This window comes from Nicotiana tabacum, chromosome 22 (genome assembly GCF_000715075.1).
Source record: "Nicotiana tabacum cultivar K326 chromosome 22, ASM71507v2, whole genome shotgun sequence".
NCBI lineage: Eukaryota > Viridiplantae > Streptophyta > Magnoliopsida > Solanales > Solanaceae > Nicotiana > Nicotiana tabacum.
In genome coordinates, this window is record NC_134101.1 from 170767505 (window position 1) to 170781248 (window position 13744).

Consider the following 13744-nt stretch of genomic DNA (forward strand, 5'->3'; position numbering starts at 1 on the left):
TGAAGGAAAAAGAGTATACATATTTAGTAAGACGCATTTCTAGGTGCCTCATTAAAAACCTTATAAGGAAAACCCCATGGGAAAAAACCTTAGTAAGGGAAAAAGAGTGCATCGTGTATTTTACTCCCCCTGATGAAAACTTTGTTTCAAATATTTGAGTCTCCGCATTCCAATCTTGTATACAATCTTCTCAAAAGTTGAAGTTGGCAAAGATTTAGGGAATAAATCTGCTGGATTATCACTTGAACGGATTTGTTGCACATCAATGTCACCACTTTTCTAAAGATCGTGTGCGTAGAATAATTTTGGTGAAATGTGCTTCGTTCTATCTCCTTTTATAAATCCTCCCTTCAATTGGGCTATGCATGCAGCATTGTCTTCGTATAAAATTGTGGGTCTTTTCTCACATTCCAAACCACATTTTTCTCGAATAAAATGAATTATTGATCTCAACCATACGCATTCCCTACTTGCTTCATGAATAGTTATTATCTCAGCGTGATTTGAAGAAGTAGTAACAATAGATTGCTTTGTGAAGTGCCATGCTATGACAGTACCTCCATATTTAAATACATAGCCGGTTTGAGATCGAGCTTTATGGGGATCAAATAAATAACCTGCATCTGCATAACCAACAAGGGTCTGCACTATCTTTGTTAGCATAAAACAAACTCATATCAAGAGTTCCCTTTAAATATCGCAATATATGCTTAATCCCATTCCAATGTCTCCATGTAGGAGAAGAACTATATCTTGCTAGTAAATTAACAGAAAATGCTATGTCAGGCCTTGTAGCATTAGCAAGATACATTAGTGCACCAATTGCACTGAGATAGGGTACTTCGGGACCAAGGAGTTCCTCGTCCTCTTCTGGAGGTCGGAACAAATCCTTATTCACTTCAAGTGATCGAACAACCATTGGTGTACTCAATGGGTGCGCTTTGTCCATGTAAAAGCGTTTTTAAGACCCTTTCTGTATAGGCAGATTGATGGATAAAGATCTCGTCTGCTAAATGTTCAATTTGCAGACCAAGACAAAGTTTTGTCTTTCCAAGATCTTTCATCTCAAATTCTTTCTTAAGATATTCAATTGCCTTTTGGAGCTCTTCTGCAGTTCCAACAAGATTTATGTCATCAACATAAACAGCAAGTATAATAAATTCTGATGCTATTTTATTTATAAAAAGACATGGACAAATAACATCATTTATGTAACCTTCTTTCAGCAAATATTCACTAAGGCGATTATACCACATGTGCCCAGATTGCTTTAAACCGTACAAAGATCTTTGTAATATGATTGAATACATTTCCTGAGATTTTGCTTCAGGCATTTTAAATCCTTCAGGGATTTTCATATAAATTTCATTATCAAGTGAACCGTACAGATAAGCTGTAACTACATCCATTAGATGTATTTCAAGCTTTTCATGTAGTGCTAAACTGATGAGATATCGAAATGTTATGGCATCCATAATAGGTGAATATGTTTCATCAAAATCGACTCCAGGTCGTTGTGAGAATCCTTGTGCAACAAGGCGAGCTTTGTATCTTTCAACTTCATTTTTATCATTCCTTTTTCGCACAAAAACCCATTTATGACCAACTGGTTTTATACCAGCAGGTGTTTGGACTACTGGTCCAAAGACCTCTCTTTTAGCAAGTGACTTCAATTCCGATTGAATTGCCTCTTGCCATTTTGGCCAATTAGATCTTTGTCGACATTCTTCGACAGATCGAGGTTCAAGATCCTCACTATCTTGCATAATATTAAGTGCAACATTATATGCAAAAATATTATCCACCACTATTTCAGATCGATTTAAATTAATCTCATCACCGATCGAACTTATTAAAAGTTCCTCACTCACATGAGCTTCGGGTTCATTGATTTCTTCAGGAATCTCAGAACTAATCAGATTTTGGGTCTCTTTAGGAGATCCCTTCATAGTATCGTTTTGATCATTTGTCGATTTTCTTTTTCGAGGATTTCGATCCTTAGAACCCAAAGGCCTACCACGCTTCAGGCGTGCTTTAGGTTCACTAGCTCTCATGCTAGTAGATGGTCCTACTGGGACATCAATTCGGATAGGCACATTCTCTGTCTGGGATATGCGACTTAGTTATCCTTTTCAAATCAGTAAATGCGTCTGGCATTTGATTTGCTATATTCTGTAAATGGATGATCTTCTGGACCTCCTGATTACATATAGGAGTACGTGGATCAAAGTGAGATAATGATGAAACTTTTCACACAATTTCTCTTTTGATTTCCTTTTTCTCTCCCCCTAATTGTGGGAAATTTGTTTTATCAAACTGACAATCTGCAAATCGGGCAGTAAATAAATCTCCTGTCAATGGTTCAAGATAGCGAATAATAGAGGGTGATTCAAACCTAACATATATTCCTATCCTTCTTTGTGGTCCCATCTTACTACGTTGTAGTGGTGCTACTGGCACATATACAGCACATCTGAAAATTCGTAGATGGGCAATATTTGGTTCATGACCAAAAACTAATTGTGACGGAGAATATTTATTATAATGTGTCGGTCTGAGACGAATAAGTGATGTTGCATGCAAGATAGCATGGCCCCAAGCAGTAGTGGGAAATTTTATTTTCATAAGTAGTGGTCTTGCTATCAATTGCAGGCGTTTAATAAATGATTCTGCAAGGCCATTTTGAGTATGAACATAAGCTACAGGATGTTCAATTTTTATCCCAACGGATAGACAATAATCATCAAAAGCTTGAGATGAAAATTCTCCAGCATTATCAAGGTGAATAGGCTTTATAGGATAATCTAGGAATTGTGCCCTTAATCAAATTATTTGGGCTAATAGCTTTGCAAACGCCAGGTTGCGAGATGATAGTAGGCACACATGAGACCATCTTGAAGATGCATCTATTAGGACCATAAAATATCTAAACAACCCACTTGGTGGGTGAATAGGTCCACATATATCCTCATGTATACGCTCTAAAGAGGCAGGGGATTCAATACCAACCTTCATTGGTGATGGTCTAGTGATCATTTTTCCTTGATAACAAGCATCACAAGAAAATTCATCATTTGTAAGAATCTTCAAGTTCTTTAATGGATGCCCACTCGAATTTTCATTAATTCGTCTCATCATTATTGATCCGGGATGGCCTAAATGGCTATGACAAAGCACAAAAGTATTTGAATCCGTAAACTTCTGGTTTACGATAGAGTGTGCTTCAATTGTACTAATTTTTGAATAGTATAAGCCAGAAGATAAAGTTGGTAACTTTTCTACAATGCATTTCTGGCCAGAAATATTCTTTGTAATACAAAGATATTCCCTGTTCATTTCATCTATTGTCTCAACATGATACCCATTTCGGCGGATATCTATAAAACTCAACAAGTTTCTTCGGGACTTGGAGGAGAATAATGCATTGTCTATAATAAGTTTTGTTCCCTTAGACAGAAATATTATGGCTCTTCCGGAGCCTTCAATCAAACTTATATTACCAGAAATTGTTGAAACATTTGCTTTTTCCTTATGCAAATAAGAAAAGTATTTCTGATTGTTGAATATGGCATGAGTTGTTCCACTATCAATAACACAAATATCTTCATGATTTGTCTTTGATCCAAACATAATTTGAGGGTTATCCATATTCTTCAAAATAATATAAATAAAATATATTATAGTAAACATCATTATCAAAGCATAACTTTTATTTATGTACAACAATTACATAACCATACTATTTATTACAAACAACAAAAATTAAAATATTTACATTTCTACAGATTCACTACCGATTACATGACTTGTTTCTCCTTCTGGGAGTGCAAAGTAATCAGCTACATCCAAATGCATGAAGTCTAAATTATCTTCAGAAATGAAATTTGCTTCTGCATTTTTCTCTGTCTTCTTCAGAGAGGCTTGATAAATCTCAACCAGGTGCTTTGGCGTACGACAGGTACGTGACTAGTGCCCTTTTCCTCCACATCTATAGCATGCATTTTCTGCATTTGGCGCTTGCACCGCTTCATGTTTTTGTTCCTTTCTTTTCCACTGCTAGTGGTGAGGAGGCTTCTTTGGTACATTATTATTACCATGATTGGGGTTTCTTCCCCGACCACGGCCATGACCGCGACTGGGGCCACGATCTCTTCCACGTTAAGCTTGGTGGAAGTTCATCTCATTCACTTCAGGGAACGGACAAGAACCAATAGGTCGGCTTTCATGATTTTTCATTAATAGCCCATTATGTTGCTCTGTTATAAGAAGATGTGAGATAAGTTCAGAATACCTTTTAAATTCCATCTCTCGATATTGCTGCTGCAGGAGCATATTCGAGGCATGAAAAGTGGTGAAAGTTTTCTCCAACATATCATAATCAGTAATATTATCACCACATAATTTCAATTGGGAAAAATTCTGAACATAACAGAATTATACTCACTGATAGATTTAAAATCTTGTAGCCTTAGATGAGTCCAATCATAACGTGTTTGTGGAAGAACGACCATCTTCAGGTGGTCATATCTATCTTTCAAATTATTCCACAGTATGACTGGATCTTTAATAGTGAGATATTCCATTTTCAGGCCCTCATCAAGGTGATGGCGTATGAATATCATTGCTTTGGCATGGTCTTGGTTTGATGCCTGATTTTTATCCTTGATGGTGTCTGCCAGACCCATCGCATCAAGATGAATTTCAGCATCAAGCACCCAAGATATGTAGCTTTTGTCCGATATATCCAGGGCTACAAATTCAAGTTTAGAAATATTTGACATTATTTATGAAAAGAAAGTTCTTACCTCTAATACTTTCAAAGTATTTGCTCGAGATGTCAGAGTCTCGTGCTGATAACGTGTTATAAAATAAAGATTGTAAAGTAAAGACAAGTATAGAGAGAAACTGATATATTATTCGAATTCAAACTGATGTACATAATGAACTGAAATCTCTTCTATTTATAGAAGAAAGGAAGTTGTTGTGTAAGCTGCTACTATACCAGATATGGATAATCTTCTACTGAGAGCAATGTTTATCCATAATGGAGTACTGAAAGGATAAGCTTATTATACCTGATATGGATAATCTTCTACCGAGGGTAATGTTTATCCATAACTGGGTACCGAAGGGATAAACTTATTATACCCGGTATGGATAATCTTCTATCGGGGGTAATGTTTATCCATAACTGGGTACTAAAAGGATAAACTTATTATACCCGGTATGGATAATCTTCTACCGGGGGTAATAATTTATCCATAACCGGGTACCGAAGTGATAAGCTTCTTCAGGAAGCTTATTTCCAATAGAGTACTAAATAGATAAACATATTTACGGTGGAGTCCCATATGGATAAGCTTCTTCAGGAAGCTTATTTACAACGGAGTACTAAATAAACATCCATAATATAATATATTTATAACACTAGGTACATTCCTAATACTCCAAATGGGTGCAGCAACAATGTAAGCATTTATTTTTTTCCATCCTTCTTTATAATAAAGAATCAGTTTTTTCTTGATTAACAGAAAAAAAACGTAATTCCTTTTTGTTTTCGTGTTTTTTTTATTTGTATATGTGAAATGCTAATTATCTAATAAAAACCATTCTTGATTAATGTAGGCCTAGATGTCGGAGGAGTGAAGCAAAATTTGGGATCTACTAAAGAAAATATTATTAATAAACTTTTTTATATTATGTGTATAATTTACCATATTCGAAAGTAGTAATAATGATAACTATCCAAAATTATACTTATAAAACTTTTACTAAAATACTCCACTTAAAAGAAAATACCACACTAACATACTATCTAACGATATTAAGGTTGTAAACTTATAGGGTCTCATAATAATAATGTCGTAAACCCTCTATAACATCCTGATTGATTCCTTCGAACTCATATAGATTACTACGACTCATCCTAATATTAAAATACGGGATGTAACATTGGAAGAGTTGGGAAGACACTCACTCACTCAATTGAGAATGTGTACTATGTGAATGGCCTGAAATACAGCTTACTGAGTGTCTTTCAAATTTGTGACAAAGAAAACAAAGTTGAATTCTTACCAAAGACTTGCACAGTCACCAATCTTGAGATTGGTGAAGTGGTTCTAATGGTAAAAAGATTCAAAAACATCTACATTGCTGATTTTGAGTCTTTGAACAGTAGGGATCTTACATGTTTGAGTGTTGATGATGATGCTGAGTTGTGGCACAGAAGATTGGGACATGCAAGCTTCTCGTTGCTGAACAAGCTGGTTAAGAAGGACCTAGTTCGTGGGCTGCCTAAGTCAAGGTTCAAGGATCACAAGGTATGTGTTGCATGTGTAAGATGAAAGTAAGTGAGGTCCTCCTTCAAGCCAAAAAAGGAAGTAAGCACCTCGAGGCCACTTGATCTTCCTCATATGAATTTAGGTGGACCTATGGGTGCCCAGTAGAGGAGGAAAGAAGTATATTTTTGTCATAGTTGATGACTGCTCCAGATTCACATGGACCTTATTTCTCAGAATCAAGGATAAAACTTTTCCAGTCTTTGCTGCCTTTGTGAAGCAGATTCAAGTGAAAATGAGCCATAATCTTGTAAGCATAAGATCTGATCATAGCACAGAGTTCGACAATGCAAAATTCGACAAATTCTATGCTGAAAATGGTATAAGTCATAATTTTTCAGCTCCCAGAACATCCCAACAAAATGGTATTGTGGAGAGGAAAAATAGGACTCTTGAAGACATGGAAAGGATGATTTTAATTGACAGTGGTGTACCATAAAGCTTTTGGGAAGAGGCGGTCAACACTACTTGCTATTTGATAAATAGGTGCATGACCAGGTTTCTGTTAAACAAGACCCCGTATGAATTGCTGAACGGGAGAAAACCCAAGCTGACTCACCTGAGAACGTTTGGTTGCAAATCTTTCGTTCTTAATAATGGTAAGGAAGCACTAGGAATATTTGATGCCAAAAGAGATGAAGGAATCTTTCTTGGATATTCCTCACAAAGCAAAACGTACAAGGTCTACAACAAAAGGACTCAATGTGTTGAAGAAAGCGTACATGTAATCTTTGATGAATCACACCACTTATGTGGGAAACATTCACATGATACGAATGATCAAGATGGAGATCAGTTAAAGGTTCTTGTAGAAGTTATTAATATGGAAAATGCAAAGGCTGATCTGATAAGTCGGGTCAAGGAATCTAATGAAGAAGATGCAGGAGAACCTCCAATTGATACAGAGGAACCTAGTTCCTCCATTACAATAACTAAAGTAGAAAATAGAGTAGTTGATGTCATGCAGAGAACTCCTGATACTGAGCGGAGAAGTGACACTCACTCTTCTATTGATGCTAATTATGGATCCCATTTAGAGGAACTTGGGTCTTCTCACGATAAGATTCAAGTGTCCAACTGGAAGCACAAAAACTCACATCCTCTCTAGAATGTGATCACTCTTCTTGATTCAGGGATTCAAACCAGATCAAAGACAAGAAGCATGTTTGCCTTCTCAACTTTCCTTTATCAATTGAGCCCAAAAATATCAAGGAAGCATTTAAAGATGCTGACTGGATTACTTTTATGCAAGATGAACTCCATCAATTTGAGAGTGTCACGACCTGGATTTTTCGCCATTGGGAGTCATGATAGCGCCTACTAATATGAGCTAGGCAAACCGACTGCTTGAACCAATTACCATTTTACCCCATTTATATTCTTTAATAATTATAAAAGCAATAACGTGTAGATAGTGAAATTTACAATAAGCGGAAGAAAAGCAATAAATTATCTAAATATGTATCTAATACAACTGTTTGAGCATCGACTACCTAGAACTGGTGTCACAGTTTCATAGACGGTCTAAGAATACTACATACAAAGTCTGAAAGATATAAGATACACTGTTTCTAAAATAAGTAAAGGAAACAGGATAAAGGAAAGATAGGAGGTGACGCCAAGGCCCGCGGACGTCTACAGGACTACCTCGGGTCACCTGTGTGGACTGAAGACAACACCCTCACTACGGTCCAAGCGCTCAGATATCAGTATCTGCACATATTGCAGAGTGTAGTATAAGCACAACCAACCCCATGTGCTGGTACGTGCCTAGCCTAACCTCGGCGAAGTAGTAACGAGGTTAGGACCAGACTACGAAATAAACCTGTGCAGTTAAATCATATACAGTGGAAAAATAAAGGCAAATAATTACAGTTAAAGATGGGAGGGGGAAAACATACTTTGGGGAATAACAGATAACAACAGAATATCAAGAGGAATATAAAGAAACCAAAATCCAATTACTAACAAGGATAAAGAAAACAAGTGCAGAATTCACTTTCATTTCACATCTTGTTGTAGGCGTGCAACCCGATCCCATTTCATGTATCTCGTTGCAGGCATGCAACCCGATCCCATTTCATATATCTCGTTGCAGGCGTGCAACCCGCTCCCATTTCATATATCTCTTTGCAGGCGTGCAATCCGCTCCCATTTCATATATCTCGTTGCGGGTGTGCAACCCGCTCCCATTTCATATATTTCCATGGCGGCGTGCTACCTAATCCCATTTACAAATCAACAACAATCACAAAAGAGTCCCGACAAGGGAACAATAATATTTCAATGACATCTCGGCAAGGGAACAATAATATCAAGACAAACATCCCGACAATGGAACAATAATATGACAATAACATCCCGGCAAGGGAACAATAATGATAATAACATCCTGGCAAGGGAACAATAATGATAATAACATCCCGGCAAGGGAACAATAATGATAATAATATGTGAAGCGCAATAAACCACAACGGAGTCATAACAATTACAATACAAGACTCACGGGCATGCTTGACACCAACGTATAGAAACTCATCACCATGCCTATACGTTGTACTCCACAATTAACACGCAGCAAATAAGACACGACTCCTAATCCCTCAAACTAAGGTTAGACCAAACACTTACCTCGATGCCACGAACACAATTCAAGTCTCTACTATCGCTTTACCTCTTGATTCCACCACCAATTCGCTCGTATCTAGCCACAAGTTACTTAATTACATCTATAAAGGCTAAATGAATCAATTCTAATGCATGGAAATAAGTTTTCCAAAGTTTTACCCAAAAAGTCAAAAATCGCCCCCGGGCCCACGTGGTCAAAACCCAGGGTTCGAACCAAAACCTGATTACCCATTCCCCCACGAACTCAAATATATAATTTTTTTTGAAATCGGACCTCAAATCAAGGTCCAAATCCCCAATTTTTGAAAAACCTAGGTTCTACCCAAAATACCCAATTTTCCCATGAAAATCATTGATTTTGAGTTGAAATCATGTGAAAAGATGTTAAAAATTGAAGAAAACTAGTTAGAAATCACTTACAATTGATTTGGAGAAGAAATTGCATTTGAAAAATCGCCCTAGAGTGTTTTGGTTTTGAAAGAGTGTGAAAAATGGTTGAAATGCGTCTAAGTTATGAATTTACAGGTCTCTGATGTCACAATTGCGACCAGGGTTCGCAATTGCGCACCCTTCAAAATTCTGAGACTTTCGCATTTGCGAAGAAATTTATCGCATTTGCGACCACCCCTTATTTCTGAGGGGTTCGCATTTGCGAAACAGGTGTCGCATTTGCGACTGGGGCCTTCCGCATTTGCGAGCCAAATGATCGAATTTGCGATCAGGCCTGCCCAGGCCTTTGTTTGCATTTGCGAAGGAGTCCTCGCATTTGCGAGCCAGGCTTCGCATTTGCGAAGCCTGCAGACCTGATCATACCAGCTGAAAACCTTCAATTTTTCTAAGTTCAAATTTCACCCCGTGGCCTATCCAAAACTCACCCGAGCCATTGGGGCTCCAAACCAAACATGTACGCTAACCTAAAAACATTATACGGACTTGCTCGTGCATTCAAATCACTCAAATAACATCAACAACTATGAATTTAGCATCGGAATCATAAAATTTCTTAAGAACTTCAAATTTTTCAATTTTCTCAAATACGATCCGATTCACGTCATCTCAAGTCCGTTTATTACCAAATTTCACAGATTTATCTTAAATCACATATAAGACCTGTACCGGGTGCCGGAACCAAAATACAGGCCTGGTACCAATGGTTTCAAACATAAATTCTTTTATTTACCTCATAATTAATTCAGCAAAATAATTTTTTCAAAAAATTCATTTCTCGGGTTTGGGACCTCGGAATTCGATTCCGGGTATACGCCCAAGTCCCATATTTTCCTATAGACCCTCCGGGACCGTCAAATCATGGGTCCGGGTCCGTTTACCCAAAATATTGACCAAAGTCAACTCAAACTCATTTTAAAGGCAAAATTCATCATTTTTCACAGATTTTCACATAATGGCTTTCCGGCTACGTGCCCGGACTGCGCATGCAAATCGAGGTGATTCCAAAAGAGGTTTTTGAGGTCTCGGAATGCAAAATTTACTTTTAAAACAAGTGATGACCTTTTGGGTCATCACAGAGAGGAACAGTGTATGTCACCTGGTTCCTCAACCTTCAGATAGAACTGTTATAGGAACCATGTGGGTGTTTAGAAACAAGCTTGATGAGTTTGGGAATACAATAAGGAACAAGTCTAAGCTAGTGGTTCAAGTTTATAATCAAGAAGAAGGTATTGACTATGATGAGACTTTTGCTCTAGTTGCACGAATGGAAGCCATCCGAATTCTCATTGCATTTACATCTCGTATGGAATTCAAATTGTTCCAAATAGATGTCGAGATTGTTTCTGAATGGTTATTTATAGGAAGAAGTCTTTGTCAAACAACCACCTGGTTTTAAATATCATGAGGATCCTGAACATGTATTCAAGCTTGATAACGCACTATATGGTTTAAAGTAGTCCACTCGTGCATGCTATGAAAGGTTGTCCGGGTTCCTTCTGGAAAATGGCTTTGCAAGAGGAAAAATTGGCAATGCTCTCTTTTTGAAGAAATGAGAAAGGAACCTGCTGATTGTAAAAGTTTATGTTGACGATATCATTTTTGGTGCAATAAAATGATTTCTTACGTGAGGTATTTGCCAAGCTTATGGGAAGCAAGTTTGAGATGAGCACGATGGGGGACTGACCTATTTCTTAGGTCTGCAAGTTAAGCAAACCTCTAAGGGAACGATAATAAGTCAACAAAAATATATTAAAGAGCTTATGTAGAGATTTGAGATGGAAAAAAACCATTGATACTCCTATTGCCACTGCCACTCATATGGACATGGATGAACCTGGTTCTCCTGTGAACGAAACCATGTATATAGGTATCAATGTTCTCTCTTGTATCTTACAGCCAGAAAATCTAATATTGTGATCCGTGGATTATGTCCTAGATTCCAATCAAGTCCAAAGGAATCTCATCTGAAAGCTGCCAAGAGGAATTTAAGGTATCTCAAAGGAATACAGGAACTGGTTCTCTACTATCCTTCAGTAGATAATTTTGACTTAATTGGGTATGCTGATGTTAATTATGCTAGTTACTTGGTGGATAGAAAGAGTACATCTGGCATGACACATTTTCTGGGATCAAGTTTGATTTCATGGGGTACAAAGAAACAAAATTCTATGACTCTTTCTACTGCAGAAACTGAATATGTGGAAGATGGAAGATTTTGGTGTGTTTTCTGACTGTGTACCATTATTGTGTGACAACACAAGTTCTCTCAACATATAAAAGAACCGGTCAAGCATAAGAGGACAAAGAACATTGATAACATCATCTTCTTAGGGATAATGTTGAAAAAGGTCTCATTTGCATGAACTTTTGCAAAACAGAGGACCAGGTAGTTGATATCTTCTCTAAATCATTAAGCAGAGAGCACTTTGAAAAGAATCAACTGGCGTTGGGGCTGATAAAATCAAACCGAGCTCCAGGTCCCTCAATGATTGGCTATGAAAGAATAAACAGTAAACTTCTAAAAAGTATTTTCTGGAAATTTCGAACTAATTTCTATATTGTTACAGGTAAACATGCATGGCAACTACAGAGAAAACAAGCAGCTAATAATATCGCATTTTGGTAAAAGAATGAGGCTCATATTTACAAAACTCAGTCAGGGAACCTAGTTCCCTTGACTCAGGTTAGTAGTTCCTTTCACACTCATTCACATTTTAAATGGCTATAAAAGTGCCACGTCATTAGATGTGTTCACCTCTCTCTCTCTCTCTCTCTCTCTCATCCTTTAAAGCCCAAATGTCACACCTGCTACAAACCGACCTGTCTACCCAGTCCGTTTCACTTTTTTGTAATAGGCCCCTCATCCCCTCTAAATAACCCCAAAAGACGTCCTTCTCACAACTCTCCATGTCAAAGCCATCACACTTCCTTTTTCTCTAAAAATCCTTCTCTTTCTCATGTCTTTACTTCCAAAATTTCATTATGTCTTCCCAGAATCCAGAGGTTTCAAATGTTACCACTGTCATCCTCACAACATCTTCGTCTCACGAACCACTACAGTGAGAGCCTTAGTCTCAACCGTTACCTAGTGAAAACCCCAACTCAGACCAACAACCACCATTGTTTCATCTCAAACCATATCGAGTTTTGGTTCTCATTGCAGTCGCAAAAATCAAACCTCTAAAAGATTTGTCGCTACAACCTCTTCCTCTACTTCGCCAGAAAAAATGGAAGATGATGAAATGTTGGATGGAGAAGAGGGACCGGAGGTCTCAAGTCAACAAGTAGGGGAAGTCTCTATAGCCGAACAAGATGTTGCTGGTAGTGGTGAAGCATCAGAAGTGCCTGTTTCAATGTTTGATCTGAATGTGGCCTCTCCGATAGGTAATGCTCCTCCTGCATCTACTGATTCTACACCGTTGAGTGTGAGTAAGAGAGAAGCTATAAAGAATATTCTACTTATTGCTACCGATGGAGGGTTGGTTGGGGAGTATGAGTGTGGTGATGTGACCGCTGGGTCTTAGGGGGAAGGAGAAGGAAATGGAGTTGGAGGTGGGGAACTAGTGCCTCTTAAAAACTCAGTGTCAGCCAGTACTACAGGGGAAACAACAGAGGGACCTGCCCCATCTGCTCAAGAATAGAACTCTGCTCCTACTTGGGATGAAACCCCATGCTCCTCAAAAGAGCCCATGTTCAGTACTGACCTTGCTTATTCTCCTCACTTTGTGTCGTGCCAGTGGATTTTGTTATTCCTAAGATGAGACCCTTTGTCTGAAAAGAAGAATGAGAACAGTGAGAAAGACTATGATGATGTGACAGTGGAAAGCTTCATTGCTTCTAGAAGTGGTAGGACAGTTCCCAAAGAACCCATTCTTAAAAGACCCACTACTAGGCAGCAGAAGAAAGAAGCTCTTGAGAGTGCTCTGAAGAGAAACAAGGAGGAAAAGAAAAGGAGGCTGGTGAAAGGGGGAAAGCTAGTGAATGAGGAGGATGTGCCTCCGGCAAACATTGTGCATATTGAAGATGAAGGGATGAATAAGGAACCTGCTTCCTTATTTCGTAAATCCTCTAAGAAATTTGTGCCTACAATGCCCAAGAGAGGATTGTCTATGAAAGAAGTGGAGTTTGATAAAGAGAAGAGTGTTGAGGAGAGGAGTCTGGTGAGAAAAGTAAGTCTGAAAAGAAGGAAACAAATGTGAGGAAGTCTCTGAATTGGAAGGAAAATGACAAAGAGGAACTTGGTTCCTCCAAGAAAGTCAAAGTGGGTGTGTCTGAAGTTGAGAGAAGAAAAAATCTTAAGAAGCAAAGGGTGCTATGGGGCAGAACAT